Raw genomic sequence first — 17,909 nt, 5'->3', positions numbered from 1 at the left:
TGATTTCTTCACGAAAACACGTTTTCCTATAATGTTAGGTTGAACACTCATAGGGGAAGTGCAGGTTTCATGAAATGAACTCAGAATGTCAAGTAATAATGAAATCTTCATTTTGTGTTAGTTTGTCATGATTTCTTCACGAAAACACGTTTTCCTATAATGGTAGGTTGAACTCTCATAGGGGAAGCGCAGGTTTCATGAAATGAACTCAGAATGTCAAGTTATAATGAAATCTTCATTTTGTGTTAGTTTGTCATGATTTCTTCACGAAAACACGTTTTCCTATAATGTTAGGTTGAACTCTCATAGGGGAAGTGCAGGTTTCATGAAATGAACTCAGAATGTCAAGTTATAATGCAATCTTCATTTTGTGTTAGTTTGTCATGATTTCTTCACGAAAACACGTTTTCCTATAATGTTACGTCGAACTCTTATAGGGGAAGCGCAGGTTTCATGAAATGAACTCAGAATGTCAAGTTATAATGCAATCTTCATTTTGTGTTAGTTTGTCATGATTTCTTCACGAAAACACGTTTTCCTATAATGGTAGGTCGATCTCTTATAGGGGAAGCGCAGGTTTCATGAAATGAACTCAGAATGTCAAGTTATAATGAAATCTTCATTTTGTGTTAGTTTGTCATGATTTCTTCACGAAAACACGTTTTCCTATAATGGTAGGTTGAACTCTTATAGGGGAAGCGCAGGTTTCATGAAATGAACTCAGAATGTCAAGTTATAATGAAATCTTCATTTTGTGTTAGTTTGTCATGATTTCTTCACGAAAACACGTTTTCCTATAATGGTAGGTTGAACTCTCATAGGGGAAGCGCAGGTTTCATGAAATGAACTCAGAATGTCAAGTTATAATGAAATCTTCATTTTGTGTTAGTTTGTCATGATTTCTTCACGAAAACACGTTTTCCTATAATGTTACGTCGAACTCTTATAGGGGAAGCGCAGGTTTCATGAAATGAACTCAGAATGTCAAGTCACAATGAAATCTTCATTTTGTGTTAGTTTGTCATGATTTCTTCACGAAAACACGTTTTCCTATAATGTTAGGTCGAACTCTTATAGGGGAAGCGCAGGTTTCATGAAATGAACTCAGAATGTCAAGTTATAATGCAATCTTCAATTTGTGTTAGTTTGTCATGATTTCTTCACGAATACACGTTTTCCTATAATGGTACGTCGAACTCATATAGGGGAAGCGCAGGTTTCATGAAATGAACTCAGAATGTCAAGTTATAATGCAATCTTCATTTTGTGTTAGTTTGTCATGATTTCTTCACGAAAACACGTTTTCCTATAATGTTAGGTTGAACTCTCATAGGGGAAGTGCAGGTTTCATGAAATGAACTCAGAATGTCAAGTTATAATGAAATCTTCATTTTGTGTTAGTTTGTCATGATTTCTTCACGAAAACACGTTTTCCTATAATGGTAGGTTGAACTCTCATAGGGGAAGCGCAGGTTTCATGAAATGAACTCAGAATGTGAAGTTATAATGAAATCTTCATTTTGTGTTAGTTTGTCATGATTTCTTCACGAAAACACGTTTTCCTATAATGGTACGTCGAACTCTTATAGGGGAAGCGCAGGTTTCATGAAATGAACTCAGAATGTCAAGTTATAATGCAATCTTCATTTTGTGTTAGTTTGTCATGATTTCTTCACGAAAACACGTTTTCCTATAATGGTAGGTCGAACTCTTATAGGGGAAGCGCAGGTTTCATGAAATGAACTCAGAATGTGAAGTTATAATGAAATCTTCATTTTGTGTTAGTTTGTCATGATTTCTTCACGAAAACACGTTTTCCTATAATGTTACGTCGAACTCTCATAGGGGAAGCGCAGGTTTCATGAAATGAACTCAGAATGTCAAGTTATAATGAAATCTTCATTTTGTGTTAGTTTGTCATGATTTCTTCACGAAAACACGTTTTCCTATAATGTTAGGTTGAACTCTCATAGGGGAAGTGCAGGTTTCATGAAATGAACTCAGAATGTCAAGTTATAATGCAATCTTCATTTTGTGTTAGTTTGTCATGATTTCTTCACGAAAACACGTTTTCCTATAATGGTAGGTTGAACTCTCATAGGGGAAGCGCAGGTTTCATGAAATGAACTCAGAATGTGAAGTCACAATGAAATCTTCATTTTGTGTTAGTTTGTCATGATTTCTTCACGAAAACACGTTTTCCTATAATGTTAGGTCGAACTCTTATAGGGGAAGCGCAGGTTTCATGAAATGAACTCAGAATGTCAAGTTATAATGCAATCTTCATTTTGTGTTAGTTTGTCATGATTTCTTCACGAAAACACGTTTTCCTATAATGGTAGGTCGAACTCTTATAGGGGAAGCGCAGGTTTCATGAAATGAAATCAGAATGTCAAGTTATAATGAAATCTTCATTTTGTGTTAGTTTGTCATGATTTCTTCACGAAAACACGTTTTCCTATAATGTTACGTCGAACTCTTATAGGGGAAGCGCAGGTTTCATGAAATGAACTCAGAATGTCAAGTTATAATGCAATCTTCATTTTGTGTTAGTTTGTCATGATTTCTTCACGAAAACACGTTTTCCTATAATGTTAGGTTGAACACTCATAGGGGAAGTGCAGGTTTCATGAAATGAACTCAGAATGTCAAGTAATAATGAAATCTTCATTTTGTGTTAGTTTGTCATGATTTCTTCACGAAAACACGTTTTCCTATAATGGTAGGTTGAACTCTCATAGGGGAAGCGCAGGTTTCATGAAATGAACTCAGAATGTCAAGTTATAATGAAATCTTCATTTTGTGTTAGTTTGTCATGATTTCTTCACGAAAACACGTTTTCCTATAATGTTACGTCGAACTCTTATAGGGGAAGCGCAGGTTTCATGAAATGAACTCAGAATGTCAAGTCACAATGAAATCTTCATTTTGTGTTAGTTTGTCATGATTTCTTCACGAAAACACGTTTTCCTATAATGTTAGGTCGAACTCTTATAGGGGAAGCGCAGGTTTCATGAAATGAACTCAGAATGTCAAGTTATAATGCAATCTTCATTTTGTGTTAGTTTGTCATGATTTCTTCACGAAAACACGTTTTCCTATAATGGTACGTCGAACTCTTATAGGGGAAGCGCAGGTTTCATGAAATGAACTCAGAATGTCAAGTTATAATGCAATCTTCATTTTGTGTTAGTTTGTCATGATTTCTTCACGAAAACACGTTTTCCTATAATGGTAGGTCGAACTCTTATAGGGGAAGCGCAGGTTTCATGAAATGAACTCAGAATGTCAAGTTATAATGAAATCTTCATTTTGTGTTAGTTTGTCATGATTTCTTCACGAAAACACGTTTTCCTATAATGGTAGGTTGAACTCTCATAGGGGAAGCGCAGGTTTCATGAAATGAACTCAGAATGTGAAGTTATAATGAAATCTTCATTTTGTGTTAGTTTGTCATGATTTCTTCACGAAAACACGTTTTCCTATAATGGTACGTCGAACTCTTATAGGGGAAGCGCAGGTTTCATGAAATGAACTCAGAATGTCAAGTTATAATGCAATCTTCATTTTGTGTTAGTTTGTCATGATTTCTTCACGAAAACACGTTTTCCTATAATGTTAGGTTGAACTCTCATAGGGGAAGTGCAGGTTTCATGAAATGAACTCAGAATGTCAAGTTATAATGAAATCTTCATTTTGTGTTAGTTTGTCATGATTTCTTCACGAAAACACGTTTTCCTATAATGGTAGGTTGAACTCTCATAGGGGAAGCGCAGGTTTCATGAAATGAACTCAGAATGTGAAGTTATAATGAAATCTTCATTTTGTGTTAGTTTGTCATGATTTCTTCACGAAAACACGTTTTCCTATAATGGTACGTCGAACTCTTATAGGGGAAGCGCAGGTTTCATGAAATGAACTCAGAATGTCAAGTTATAATGCAATCTTCATTTTGTGTTAGTTTGTCATGATTTCTTCACGAAAACACGTTTTCCTATAATGGTAGGTCGAACTCTTATAGGGGAAGCGCAGGTTTCATGAAATGAACTCAGAATGTGAAGTTATAATGAAATCTTCATTTTGTGTTAGTTTGTCATGATTTCTTCACGAAAACACGTTTTCCTATAATGTTACGTCGAACTCTCATAGGGGAAGCGCAGGTTTCATGAAATGAACTCAGAATGTCAAGTTATAATGAAATCTTCATTTTGTGTTAGTTTGTCATGATTTCTTCACGAAAACACGTTTTCCTATAATGTTAGGTTGAACTCTCATAGGGGAAGTGCAGGTTTCATGAAATGAACTCAGAATGTCAAGTTATAATGCAATCTTCATTTTGTGTTAGTTTGTCATGATTTCTTCACGAAAACACGTTTTCCTATAATGGTAGGTTGAACTCTCATAGGGGAAGCGCAGGTTTCATGAAATGAACTCAGAATGTGAAGTCACAATGAAATCTTCATTTTGTGTTAGTTTGTCATGATTTCTTCACGAAAACACGTTTTCCTATAATGTTAGGTCGAACTCTTATAGGGGAAGCGCAGGTTTCATGAAATGAACTCAGAATGTCAAGTTATAATGCAATCTTCATTTTGTGTTAGTTTGTCATGATTTCTTCACGAAAACACGTTTTCCTATAATGGTAGGTCGAACTCTTATAGGGGAAGCGCAGGTTTCATGAAATGAAATCAGAATGTCAAGTTATAATGAAATCTTCATTTTGTGTTAGTTTGTCATGATTTCTTCACGAAAACACGTTTTCCTATAATGTTACGTCGAACTCTTATAGGGGAAGCGCAGGTTTCATGAAATGAACTCAGAATGTCAAGTTATAATGCAATCTTCATTTTGTGTTAGTTTGTCATGATTTCTTCACGAAAACACGTTTTCCTATAATGTTAGGTTGAACACTCATAGGGGAAGTGCAGGTTTCATGAAATGAACTCAGAATGTCAAGTAATAATGAAATCTTCATTTTGTGTTAGTTTGTCATGATTTCTTCACGAAAACACGTTTTCCTATAATGGTAGGTTGAACTCTCATAGGGGAAGCGCAGGTTTCATGAAATGAACTCAGAATGTCAAGTTATAATGAAATCTTCATTTTGTGTTAGTTTGTCATGATTTCTTCACGAAAACACGTTTTCCTATAATGTTACGTCGAACTCTTATAGGGGAAGCGCAGGTTTCATGAAATGAACTCAGAATGTCAAGTCACAATGAAATCTTCATTTTGTGTTAGTTTGTCATGATTTCTTCACGAAAACACGTTTTCCTATAATGTTAGGTCGAACTCTTATAGGGGAAGCGCAGGTTTCATGAAATGAACTCAGAATGTCAAGTTATAATGCAATCTTCATTTTGTGTTAGTTTGTCATGATTTCTTCACGAAAACACGTTTTCCTATAATGGTACGTCGAACTCTTATAGGGGAAGCGCAGGTTTCATAAAATGAACTCAGAATGTCAAGTTATAATGCAATCTTCATTTTGTGTTAGTTTGTCATGATTTCTTCACGAAAACACGTTTTCCTATAATGGTAGGTCGAACTCTTATAGGGGAAGCGCAGGTTTCATGAAATGAACTCAGAATGTCAAGTTATAATGAAATCTTCATTTTGTGTTAGTTTGTCATGATTTCTTCACGAAAACACGTTTTCCTATAATGGTAGGTTGAACTCTCATAGGGGAAGCGCAGGTTTCATGAAATGAACTCAGAATGTGAAGTTATAATGAAATCTTCATTTTGTGTTAGTTTGTCATGATTTCTTCACGAAAACACGTTTTCCTATAATGGTACGTCGAACTCTTATAGGGGAAGCGCAGGTTTCATGAAATGAACTCAGAATGTCAAGTTATAATGCAATCTTCATTTTGTGTTAGTTTGTCATGATTTCTTCACGAAAACACGTTTTCCTATAATGGTAGGTTGAACTCTCATAGGGGAAGCGCAGGTTTCATGAAATGAACTCAGAATGTGAAGTTATAATGAAATCTTCATTTTGTGTTAGTTTGTCATGATTTCTTCACGAAAACACGTTTTCCTATAATGGTACGTCGAACTCTTATAGGGGAAGCGCAGGTTTCATGAAATGAACTCAGAATGTCAAGTTATAATGCAATCTTCATTTTGTGTTAGTTTGTCATGATTTCTTCACGAAAACACGTTTTCCTATAATGGTAGGTCGAACTCTTATAGGGGAAGCGCAGGTTTCATGAAATGAACTCAGAATGTGAAGTTATAATGAAATCTTCATTTTGTGTTAGTTTGTCATGATTTCTTCACGAAAACACGTTTTCCTATAATGTTACGTCGAACTCTCATAGGGGAAGTGCAGGTTTCATGAAATGAACTCAGAATGTCAAGTTATAATGCAATCTTCATTTTGTGTTAGTTTGTCATGATTTCTTCACGAAAACACGTTTTCCTATAATGGTAGGTTGAACTCTCATAGGGGAAGCGCAGGTTTCATGAAATGAACTCAGAATGTCAAGTCACAATGAAATCTTCATTTTGTGTTAGTTTGTCATGATTTCTTCACGAAAACACGTTTTCCTATAATGTTAGGTCGAACTCTTATAGGGGAAGCGCAGGTTTCATGAAATGAACTCAGAATGTCAAGTTATAATGCAATCTTCATTTTGTGTTAGTTTGTCATGATTTCTTCACGAAAACACGTTTTCCTGTAATGGTAGGTCGAACTCTTATAGGGGAAGCGCAGGTTTCATGAAATGAAATCAGAATGTCAAGTTATAATGAAATCTTCATTTTGTGTTAGTTTGTCATGATTTCTTCACGAAAACACGTTTTCCTATAATGTTACGTCGAACTCTTATAGGGGAAGCGCAGGTTTCATGAAATGAACTCAGAATGTCAAGTTATAATGCAATCTTCATTTTGTGTTAGTTTGTCATGATTTCTTCACGAAAACACGTTTTCCTATAATGTTAGGTTGAACACTCATAGGGGAAGTGCAGGTTTCATGAAATGAACTCAGAATGTCAAGTAATAATGAAATCTTCATTTTGTGTTAGTTTGTCATGATTTCTTCACGAAAACACGTTTTCCTATAATGGTAGGTTGAACTCTCATAGGGGAAGCGCAGGTTTCATGAAATGAACTCAGAATGTCAAGTAATAATGAAATCTTCATTTTGTGTTAGTTTGTCATGATTTCTTCACGAAAACACGTTTTCCTATAATGGTAGGTTGAACTCTTATAGGGGAAGCGCAGGTTTCATGAAATGAACTCAGAATGTCAAGTCACAATGAAATCTTCATTTTGTGTTAGTTTGTCATGATTTCTTCACGAAAACACGTTTTCCTATAATGTTACGTCGAACTCTTATAGGGGAAGCGCAGGTTTCATGAAATGAACTCAGAATGTCAAGTTATAATGCAATCTTCATTTTGTGTTAGTTTGTCATGATTTCTTCACGAAAACACGTTTTCCTATAATGGTACGTCGAACTCTTATAGGGGAAGCGCAGGTTTCATGAAATGAACTCAGAATGTCAAGTTATAATGCAATCTTCATTTTGTGTTAGTTTGTCATGATTTCTTCACGAAAACACGTTTTCCTATAATGGTACGTCGAACTCTTATAGGGGAAGCGCAGGTTTCATGAAATGAACTCAGAATGTCAAGTTATAATGCAATCTTCATTTTGTGTTAGTTTGTCATGATTTCTTCACGAAAACACGTTTTCCTATAATGGTAGGTCGAACTCTTATAGGGGAAGCGCAGGTTTCATGAAATGAACTCAGAATGTCAAGTTATAATGAAATCTTCATTTTGTGTTAGTTTGTCATGATTTCTTCACGAAAACACGTTTTCCTATAATGGTACGTCGAACTCTTATAGGGGAAGCGCAGGTTTCATGAAATGAACTCAGAATGTCAAGTTATAATGCAATCTTCATTTTGTGTTAGTTTGTCATGATTTCTTCACGAAAACACGTTTTCCTATAATGGTAGGTCGAACTCTTATAGGGGAAGCGCAGGTTTCATGAAATGAACTCAGAATGTGAAGTTATAATGAAATCTTCATTTTGTGTTAGTTTGTCATGATTTCTTCACGAAAACACGTTTTCCTATAATGTTACGTCGAACTCTCATAGGGGAAGCGCAGGTTTCATGAAATGAACTCAGAATGTCAAGTTATAATGAAATCTTCATTTTGTGTTAGTTTGTCATGATTTCTTCACGAAAACACGTTTTCCTATAATGTTAGGTTGAACTCTCATAGGGGAAGTGCAGGTTTCATGAAATGAACTCAGAATGTCAAGTTATAATGCAATCTTCATTTTGTGTTAGTTTGTCATGATTTCTTCACGAAAACACGTTTTCCTATAATGGTAGGTTGAACTCTCATAGGGGAAGCGCAGGTTTCATGAAATGAACTCAGAATGTCAAGTCACAATGAAATCTTCATTTTGTGTTAGTTTGTCATGATTTCTTCACGAAAACACGTTTTCCTATAATGTTAGGTCGAACTCTTATAGGGGAAGCGCAGGTTTCATGAAATGAACTCAGAATGTCAAGTTATAATGCAATCTTCATTTTGTGTTAGTTTGTCATGATTTCTTCACGAAAACACGTTTTCCTATAATGGTAGGTCGAACTCTTATAGGGGAAGCGCAGGTTTCATGAAATGAAATCAGAATGTCAAGTTATAATGAAATCTTCATTTTGTGTTAGTTTGTCATGATTTCTTCACGAAAACACGTTTTCCTATAATGTTACGTCGAACTCTTATAGGGGAAGCGCAGGTTTCATGAAATGAACTCAGAATGTCAAGTCACAATGAAATCTTCATTTTGTGTTAGTTTGTCATGATTTCTTCACGAAAACACGTTTTCCTATAATGTTAGGTCGAACTCTTATAGGGGAAGCGCAGGTTTCATGAAATGAACTCTGAATGTCAAGTTATAATGCAATCTTCATTTTGTGTTAGTTTGTCATGATTTCTTCACGAAAACACGTTTTCCTATAATGGTACGTCGAACTCTTATAGGGGAAGCGCAGGTTTCATGAAATGAACTCAGAATGTCAAGTTATAATGCAATCTTCATTTTGTGTTAGTTTGTCATGATTTCTTCACGAAAACACGTTTTCCTATAATGGTAGGTCGAACTCTTATAGGGGAAGCGCAGGTTTCATGAAATGAACTCAGAATGTCAAGTTATAATGAAATCTTCATTTTGTGTTAGTTTGTCATGATTTCTTCACGAAAACACGTTTTCCTATAATGTTACGTCGAACTCTTATAGGGGAAGCGCAGGTTTCATGAAATGAACTCAGAATGTCAAGTTATAATGAAATCTTCATTTTGTGTTAGTTTGTCATGATTTCTTCACGAAAACACGTTTTCCTATAATGGTAGGTTGAACACTCATAGGGGAAGTGCAGGTTTCATGAAATGAACTCAGAATGTCAAGTAATAATGAAATCTTCATTTTGTGTTAGTTTGTCATGATTTCTTCACGAAAACACGTTTTCCTATAATGGTAGGTTGAACTCTCATAGGGGAAGCGCAGGTTTCATGAAATGAACTCAGAATGTCAAGTTATAATGCAATCTTCATTTTGTGTTAGTTTGTCATGATTTCTTCACGAAAACACGTTTTCCTATAATGGTAGGTCGAACTCTTATAGGGGAAGCGCAGGTTTCATGAAATGAACTCAGAATGTCAAGTTATAATGAAATCTTCATTTTGTGTTAGTTTGTCATGATTTCTTCACGAAAACACGTTTTCCTATAATGTTACGTCGAACTCTCATAGGGGAAGCGCAGGTTTCATGAAATGAACTCAGAATGTCAAGTTATAATGAAATCTTCATTTTGTGTTAGTTTGTCATGATTTCTTCACGAAAACACGTTTTCCTATAATGGTAGGTTGAACACTCATAGGGGAAGTGCAGGTTTCATGAAATGAACTCAGAATGTCAAGTAATAATGAAATCTTCATTTTGTGTTAGTTTGTCATGATTTCTTCACGAAAACACGTTTTCCTATAATGGTAGGTTGAACTCTCATAGGGGAAGCGCAGGTTTCATGAAATGAACTCAGAATGTCAAGTTATAATGCAATCTTCATTTTGTGTTAGTTTGTCATGATTTCTTCACGAAAACACGTTTTCCTATAATGGTAGGTCGAACTCTTATAGGGGAAGCGCAGGTTTCATGAAATGAACTCAGAATGTCAAGTTATAATGAAATCTTCATTTTGTGTTAGTTTGTCATGATTTCTTCACGAAAACACGTTTTCCTATAATGTTACGTCGAACTCTTATAGGGGAAGCGCAGGTTTCATGAAATGAACTCAGAATGTCAAGTTATAATGCAATCTTCATTTTGTGTTAGTTTGTCATGATTTCTTCACGAAAACACGTTTTCCTATAATGTTAGGTTGAACACTCATAGGGGAAGTGCAGGTTTCATGAAATGAACTCAGAATGTCAAGTCACAATGAAATCTTCATTTTGTGTTAGTTTGTCATGATTTCTTCACGAAAACACGTTTTCCTATAATGTTAGGTTGAACTCTCATAGGGGAAGTGCAGGTTTCATGAAATGAACTCAGAATGTCAAGTTATAATGCAATCTTCATTTTGTGTTAGTTTGTCATGATTTCTTCACGAAAACACGTTTTCCTATAATGGTAGGTCGAACTCTTATAGGGGAAGCGCAGGTTTCATGAAATGAACTCAGAATGTCAAGTTATAATGAAATCTTCATTTTGTGTTAGTTTGTCATGATTTCTTCACGAAAACACGTTTTCCTATAATGGTAGGTTGAACTCTCATAGGGGAAGCGCAGGTTTCATGAAATGAACTCAGAATGTGAAGTTATAATGAAATCTTCATTTTGTGTTAGTTTGTCATGATTTCTTCACGAAAACACGTTTTCCTATAATGTTACGTCGAACTCTTATAGGGGAAGCGCAGGTTTCATGAAATGAACTCAGAATGTCAAGTTATAATGCAATCTTCATTTTGTGTTAGTTTGTCATGATTTCTTCACGAAAACACGTTTTCCTATAATGTTAGGTTGAACACTCATAGGGGAAGTGCAGGTTTCATGAAATGAACTCAGAATGTCAAGTCACAATGAAATCTTCATTTTGTGTTAGTTTGTCATGATTTCTTCACGAAAACACGTTTTCCTATAATGTTAGGTTGAACTCTCATAGGGGAAGTGCAGGTTTCATGAAATGAACTCAGAATGTCAAGTTATAATGCAATCTTCATTTTGTGTTAGTTTGTCATGATTTCTTCACGAAAACACGTTTTCCTATAATGGTAGGTTGAACTCTCATAGGGGAAGCGCAGGTTTCATGAAATGAACTCAGAATGTCAAGTCACAATGAAATCTTCATTTTGTGTTAGTTTGTCATGATTTCTTCACGAAAACACGTTTTCCTATAATGTTAGGTCGAACTCTTATAGGGGAAGCGCAGGTTTCATGAAATGAACTCAGAATGTCAAGTTATAATGCAATCTTCATTTTGTGTTAGTTTGTCATGATTTCTTCACGAAAACACGTTTTCCTATAATGGTAGGTCGAACTCTTATAGGGGAAGCGCAGGTTTCATGAAATGAAATCAGAATGTCAAGTTATAATGAAATCTTCATTTTGTGTTAGTTTGTCATGATTTCTTCACGAAAACACGTTTTCCTATAATGTTACGTCGAACTCTTATAGGGGAAGCGCAGGTTTCATGAAATGAACTCAGAATGTCAAGTCACAATGAAATCTTCATTTTGTGTTAGTTTGTCATGATTTCTTCACGAAAACACGTTTTCCTATAATGTTAGGTCGAACTCTTATAGGGGAAGCGCAGGTTTCATGAAATGAACTCTGAATGTCAAGTTATAATGAAATCTTCATTTTGTGTTAGTTTGTCATGATTTCTTCACGAAAACACGTTTTCCTATAATGGTACGTCGAACTCTTATAGGGGAAGCGCAGGTTTCATGAAATGAACTCAGAATGTCAAGTTATAATGCAATCTTCATTTTGTGTTAGTTTGTCATGATTTCTTCACGAAAACACGTTTTCCTATAATGGTAGGTCGAACTCTTATAGGGGAAGCGCAGGTTTCATGAAATGAACTCAGAATGTCAAGTTATAATGAAATCTTCATTTTGTGTTAGTTTGTCATGATTTCTTCACGAAAACACGTTTTCCTATAATGTTACGTCGAACTCTTATAGGGGAAGCGCAGGTTTCATGAAATGAACTCAGAATGTCAAGTTATAATGAAATCTTCATTTTGTGTTAGTTTGTCATGATTTCTTCACGAAAACACGTTTTCCTATAATGGTAGGTTGAACACTCATAGGGGAAGTGCAGGTTTCATGAAATGAACTCAGAATGTCAAGTAATAATGAAATCTTCATTTTGTGTTAGTTTGTCATGATTTCTTCACGAAAACACGTTTTCCTATAATGGTAGGTTGAACTCTCATAGGGGAAGCGCAGGTTTCATGAAATGAACTCAGAATGTCAAGTTATAATGCAATCTTCATTTTGTGTTAGTTTGTCATGATTTCTTCACGAAAACACGTTTTCCTATAATGGTAGGTCGAACTCTTATAGGGGAAGCGCAGGTTTCATGAAATGAACTCAGAATGTCAAGTTATAATGAAATCTTCATTTTGTGTTAGTTTGTCATGATTTCTTCACGAAAACACGTTTTCCTATAATGTTACGTCGAACTCTCATAGGGGAAGCGCAGGTTTCATGAAATGAACTCAGAATGTCAAGTTATAATGAAATCTTCATTTTGTGTTAGTTTGTCATGATTTCTTCACGAAAACACGTTTTCCTATAATGTTAGGTTGAACTCTCATAGGGGAAGTGCAGGTTTCATGAAATGAACTCAGAATGTCAAGTTATAATGCAATCTTCATTTTGTGTTAGTTTGTCATGATTTCTTCACGAAAACACGTTTTCCTATAATGGTAGGTTGAACTCTCATAGGGGAAGCGCAGGTTTCATGAAATGAACTCAGAATGTCAAGTCACAATGAAATCTTCATTTTGTGTTAGTTTGTCATGATTTCTTCACGAAAACACGTTTTCCTATAATGTTAGGTCGAACTCTTATAGGGGAAGCGCAGGTTTCATGAAATGAACTCAGAATGTCAAGTTATAATGCAATCTTCATTTTGTGTTAGTTTGTCATGATTTCTTCACGAAAACACGTTTTCCTATAATGGTAGGTCGAACTCTTATAGGGGAAGCGCAGGTTTCATGAAATGAAATCAGAATGTCAAGTTATAATGAAATCTTCATTTTGTGTTAGTTTGTCATGATTTCTTCACGAAAACACGTTTTCCTATAATGTTACGTCGAACTCTTATAGGGGAAGCGCAGGTTTCATGAAATGAACTCAGAATGTCAAGTCACAATGAAATCTTCATTTTGTGTTAGTTTGTCATGATTTCTTCACGAAAACACGTTTTCCTATAATGTTAGGTCGAACTCTTATAGGGGAAGCGCAGGTTTCATGAAATGAACTCTGAATGTCAAGTTATAATGCAATCTTCATTTTGTGTTAGTTTGTCATGATTTCTTCACGAAAACACGTTTTCCTATAATGGTACGTCGAACTCTTATAGGGGAAGCGCAGGTTTCATGAAATGAACTCAGAATGTCAAGTTATAATGCAATCTTCATTTTGTGTTAGTTTGTCATGATTTCTTCACGAAAACACGTTTTCCTATAATGGTAGGTCGAACTCTTATAGGGGAAGCGCAGGTTTCATGAAATGAACTCAGAATGTCAAGTTATAATGAAATCTTCATTTTGTGTTAGTTTGTCATGATTTCTTCACGAAAACACGTTTTCCTATAATGTTACGTCGAACTCTTATAGGGGAAGCGCAGGTTTCATGAAATGAACTCAGAATGTCAAGTTATAATGAAATCTTCATTTTGTGTTAGTTTGTCATGATTTCTTCACGAAAACACGTTTTCCTATAATGGTAGGTTGAACACTCATAGGGGAAGTGCAGGTTTCATGAAATGAACTCAGAATGTCAAGTAATAATGAAATCTTCATTTTGTGTTAGTTTGTCATGATTTCTTCACGAAAACACGTTTTCCTATAATGGTAGGTTGAACTCTCATAGGGGAAGCGCAGGTTTCATGAAATGAACTCAGAATGTCAAGTTATAATGCAATCTTCATTTTGTGTTAGTTTGTCATGATTTCTTCACGAAAACACGTTTTCCTATAATGGTAGGTCGAACTCTTATAGGGGAAGCGCAGGTTTCATGAAATGAACTCAGAATGTCAAGTTATAATGAAATCTTCATTTTGTGTTAGTTTGTCATGATTTCTTCACGAAAACACGTTTTCCTATAATGTTACGTCGAACTCTTATAGGGGAAGCGCAGGTTTCATGAAATGAACTCAGAATGTCAAGTTATAATGCAATCTTCATTTTGTGTTAGTTTGTCATGATTTCTTCACGAAAACACGTTTTCCTATAATGTTAGGTTGAACACTCATAGGGGAAGTGCAGGTTTCATGAAATGAACTCAGAATGTCAAGTCACAATGAAATCTTCATTTTGTGTTAGTTTGTCATGATTTCTTCACGAAAACACGTTTTCCTATAATGTTAGGTTGAACTCTCATAGGGGAAGTGCAGGTTTCATGAAATGAACTCAGAATGTCAAGTTATAATGCAATCTTCATTTTGTGTTAGTTTGTCATGATTTCTTCACGAAAACACGTTTTCCTATAATGGTAGGTTGAACTCTCATAGGGGAAGCGCAGGTTTCATGAAATGAACTCAGAATGTCAAGTCACAATGAAATCTTCATTTTGTGTTAGTTTGTCATGATTTCTTCACGAAAACACGTTTTCCTATAATGTTAGGTCGAACTCTTATAGGGGAAGCGCAGGTTTCATGAAATGAACTCAGAATGTCAAGTTATAATGCAATCTTCATTTTGTGTTAGTTTGTCATGATTTCTTCACGAAAACACGTTTTCCTATAATGGTAGGTCGAACTCTTATAGGGGAAGCGCAGGTTTCATGAAATGAAATCAGAATGTCAAGTTATAATGAAATCTTCATTTTGTGTTAGTTTGTCATGATTTCTTCACGAAAACACGTTTTCCTATAATGTTACGTCGAACTCTTATAGGGGAAGCGCAGGTTTCATGAAATGAACTCAGAATGTCAAGTCACAATGAAATCTTCATTTTGTGTTAGTTTGTCATGATTTCTTCACGAAAACACGTTTTCCTATAATGTTAGGTCGAACTCTTATAGGGGAAGCGCAGGTTTCATGAAATGAACTCTGAATGTCAAGTTATAATGCAATCTTCATTTTGTGTTAGTTTGTCATGATTTCTTCACGAAAACACGTTTTCCTATAATGGTACGTCGAACTCTTATAGGGGAAGCGCAGGTTTCATGAAATGAACTCAGAATGTCAAGTTATAATGCAATCTTCATTTTGTGTTAGTTTGTCATGATTTCTTCACGAAAACACGTTTTCCTATAATGGTAGGTCGAACTCTTATAGGGGAAGCGCAGGTTTCATGAAATGAACTCAGAATGTCAAGTTATAATGAAATCTTCATTTTGTGTTAGTTTGTCATGATTTCTTCACGAAAACACGTTTTCCTATAATGTTACGTCGAACTCTTATAGGGGAAGCGCAGGTTTCATGAAATGAACTCAGAATGTCAAGTTATAATGAAATCTTCATTTTGTGTTAGTTTGTCATGATTTCTTCACGAAAACACGTTTTCCTATAATGGTAGGTTGAACACTCATAGGGGAAGTGCAGGTTTCATGAAATGAACTCAGAATGTCAAGTAATAATGAAATCTTCATTTTGTGTTAGTTTGTCATGATTTCTTCACGAAAACACGTTTTCCTATAATGGTAGGTTGAACTCTCATAGGGGAAGCGCAGGTTTCATGAAATGAACTCAGAATGTCAAGTTATAATGCAATCTTCATTTTGTGTTAGTTTGTCATGATTTCTTCACGAAAACACGTTTTCCTATAATGGTAGGTCGAACTCTTATAGGGGAAGCGCAGGTTTCATGAAATGAACTCAGAATGTCAAGTTATAATGAAATCTTCATTTTGTGTTAGTTTGTCATGATTTCTTCACGAAAACACGTTTTCCTATAATGTTACGTCGAACTCTTATAGGGGAAGCGCAGGTTTCATGAAATGAACTCAGAATGTCAAGTTATAATGAAATCTTCATTTTGTGTTAGTTTGTCATGATTTCTTCACGAAAACACGTTTTCCTATAATGTTACGTCGAACTCTTATAGGGGAAGCGCAGGTTTCATGAAATGAACTCAGAATGTCAAGTTATAATGCAATCTTCATTTTGTGTTAGTTTGTCATGATTTCTTCACGAAAACACGTTTTCCTATAATGTTAGGTTGAACACTCATAGGGGAAGTGCAGGTTTCATGAAATGAACTCAGAATGTCAAGTCACAATGAAATCTTCATTTTGTGTTAGTTTGTCATGATTTCTTCACGAAAACACGTTTTCCTATAATGTTAGGTTGAACTCTCATAGGGGAAGTGCAGGTTTCATGAAATGAACTCAGAATGTCAAGTTATAATGAAATCTTCATTTTGTGTTAGTTTGTCATGATTTCTTCACGAAAACACGTTTTCCTATAATGTTACGTCGAACTCTTATAGGGGAAGCGCAGGTTTCATGAAATGAACTCAGAATGTCAAGTCACAATGAAATCTACATTTTGTGTTAGTTTGTCATGATTTCTTCACGAAAACACGTTTTCCTATAATGTTACGTCGAACTCTTATAGGGGAAGCGCAGGTTTCATGAAATTAACTCAGAATGTCAAGTCACAATGAAATCTTCATTTTGTGTTAGTTTGTCATGATTTCTTCACGAAAACACGTTTTCCTATAATGTTAGGTTGAACTCTCATAGGGGAAGTGCAGGTTTCATGAAATGAACTCAGAATGTCAAGTTATAATGAAATCTTCATTTTGTGTTAGTTTGTCATGATTTCTTCACGAAAACACGTTTTCCTATAATGTTAGGTTGAACTCTCATAGGGGAAGTGCAGGTTTCATGAAATGAACTCAGAATGTCAAGTTATAATGCAATCTTCATTTTGTGTTAGTTTGTCATGATTTCTTCACGAAAACACGTTTTCCTATAATGGTACGTCGAACTCTTATAGGGGAAGCGCAGGTTTCATGAAATGAACTCAGAATGTCAAGTTATAATGCAATCTTCATTTTGTGTTAGTTTGTCATGATTTCTTCACGAAAACACGTTTTCCTATAATGGTAGGTCGAACTCTTATAGGGGAAGCGCAGGTTTCATGAAATGAACTCAGAATGTCAAGTTATAATGAAATCTTCATTTTGTGTTAGTTTGTCATGATTTCTTCACGAAAACACGTTTTCCTATAATGTTAGGTTGAACTCTCATAGGGGAAGTGCAGGTTTCATGAAATGAACTCAGAATGTCAAGTTATAATGAAATCTTCATTTTGTGTTAGTTTGTCATGATTTCTTCACGAAAACACGTTTTCCTATAATGGTAGGTTGAACTCTCATAGGGGAAGCGCAGGTTTCATGAAATGAACTCAGAATGTCAAGTTATAATGAAATCTTCATTTTGTGTTAGTTTGTCATGATTTCTTCACGAAAACACGTTTTCCTATAATGTTAGGTTGAACTCTCATAGGGGAAGTGCAGGTTTCATGAAATGAACTCAGAATGTCAAGTTATAATGCAATCTTCATTTTGTGTTAGTTTGTCATGATTTCTTCACGAAAACACGTTTTCCTATAATGGTAGGTTGAACTCTCATAGGGGAAGCGCAGGTTTCATGAAATGAACTCAGAATGTCAAGTCACAATGAAATCTTCATTTTGTG

Source organism: Paramormyrops kingsleyae, chromosome 14 (assembly GCF_048594095.1).
Source record: "Paramormyrops kingsleyae isolate MSU_618 chromosome 14, PKINGS_0.4, whole genome shotgun sequence".
In the NCBI taxonomy this organism is placed as follows: Eukaryota; Metazoa; Chordata; class Actinopteri; order Osteoglossiformes; family Mormyridae; genus Paramormyrops; species Paramormyrops kingsleyae.
This window is presented reverse-complemented; position numbering follows the sequence as displayed.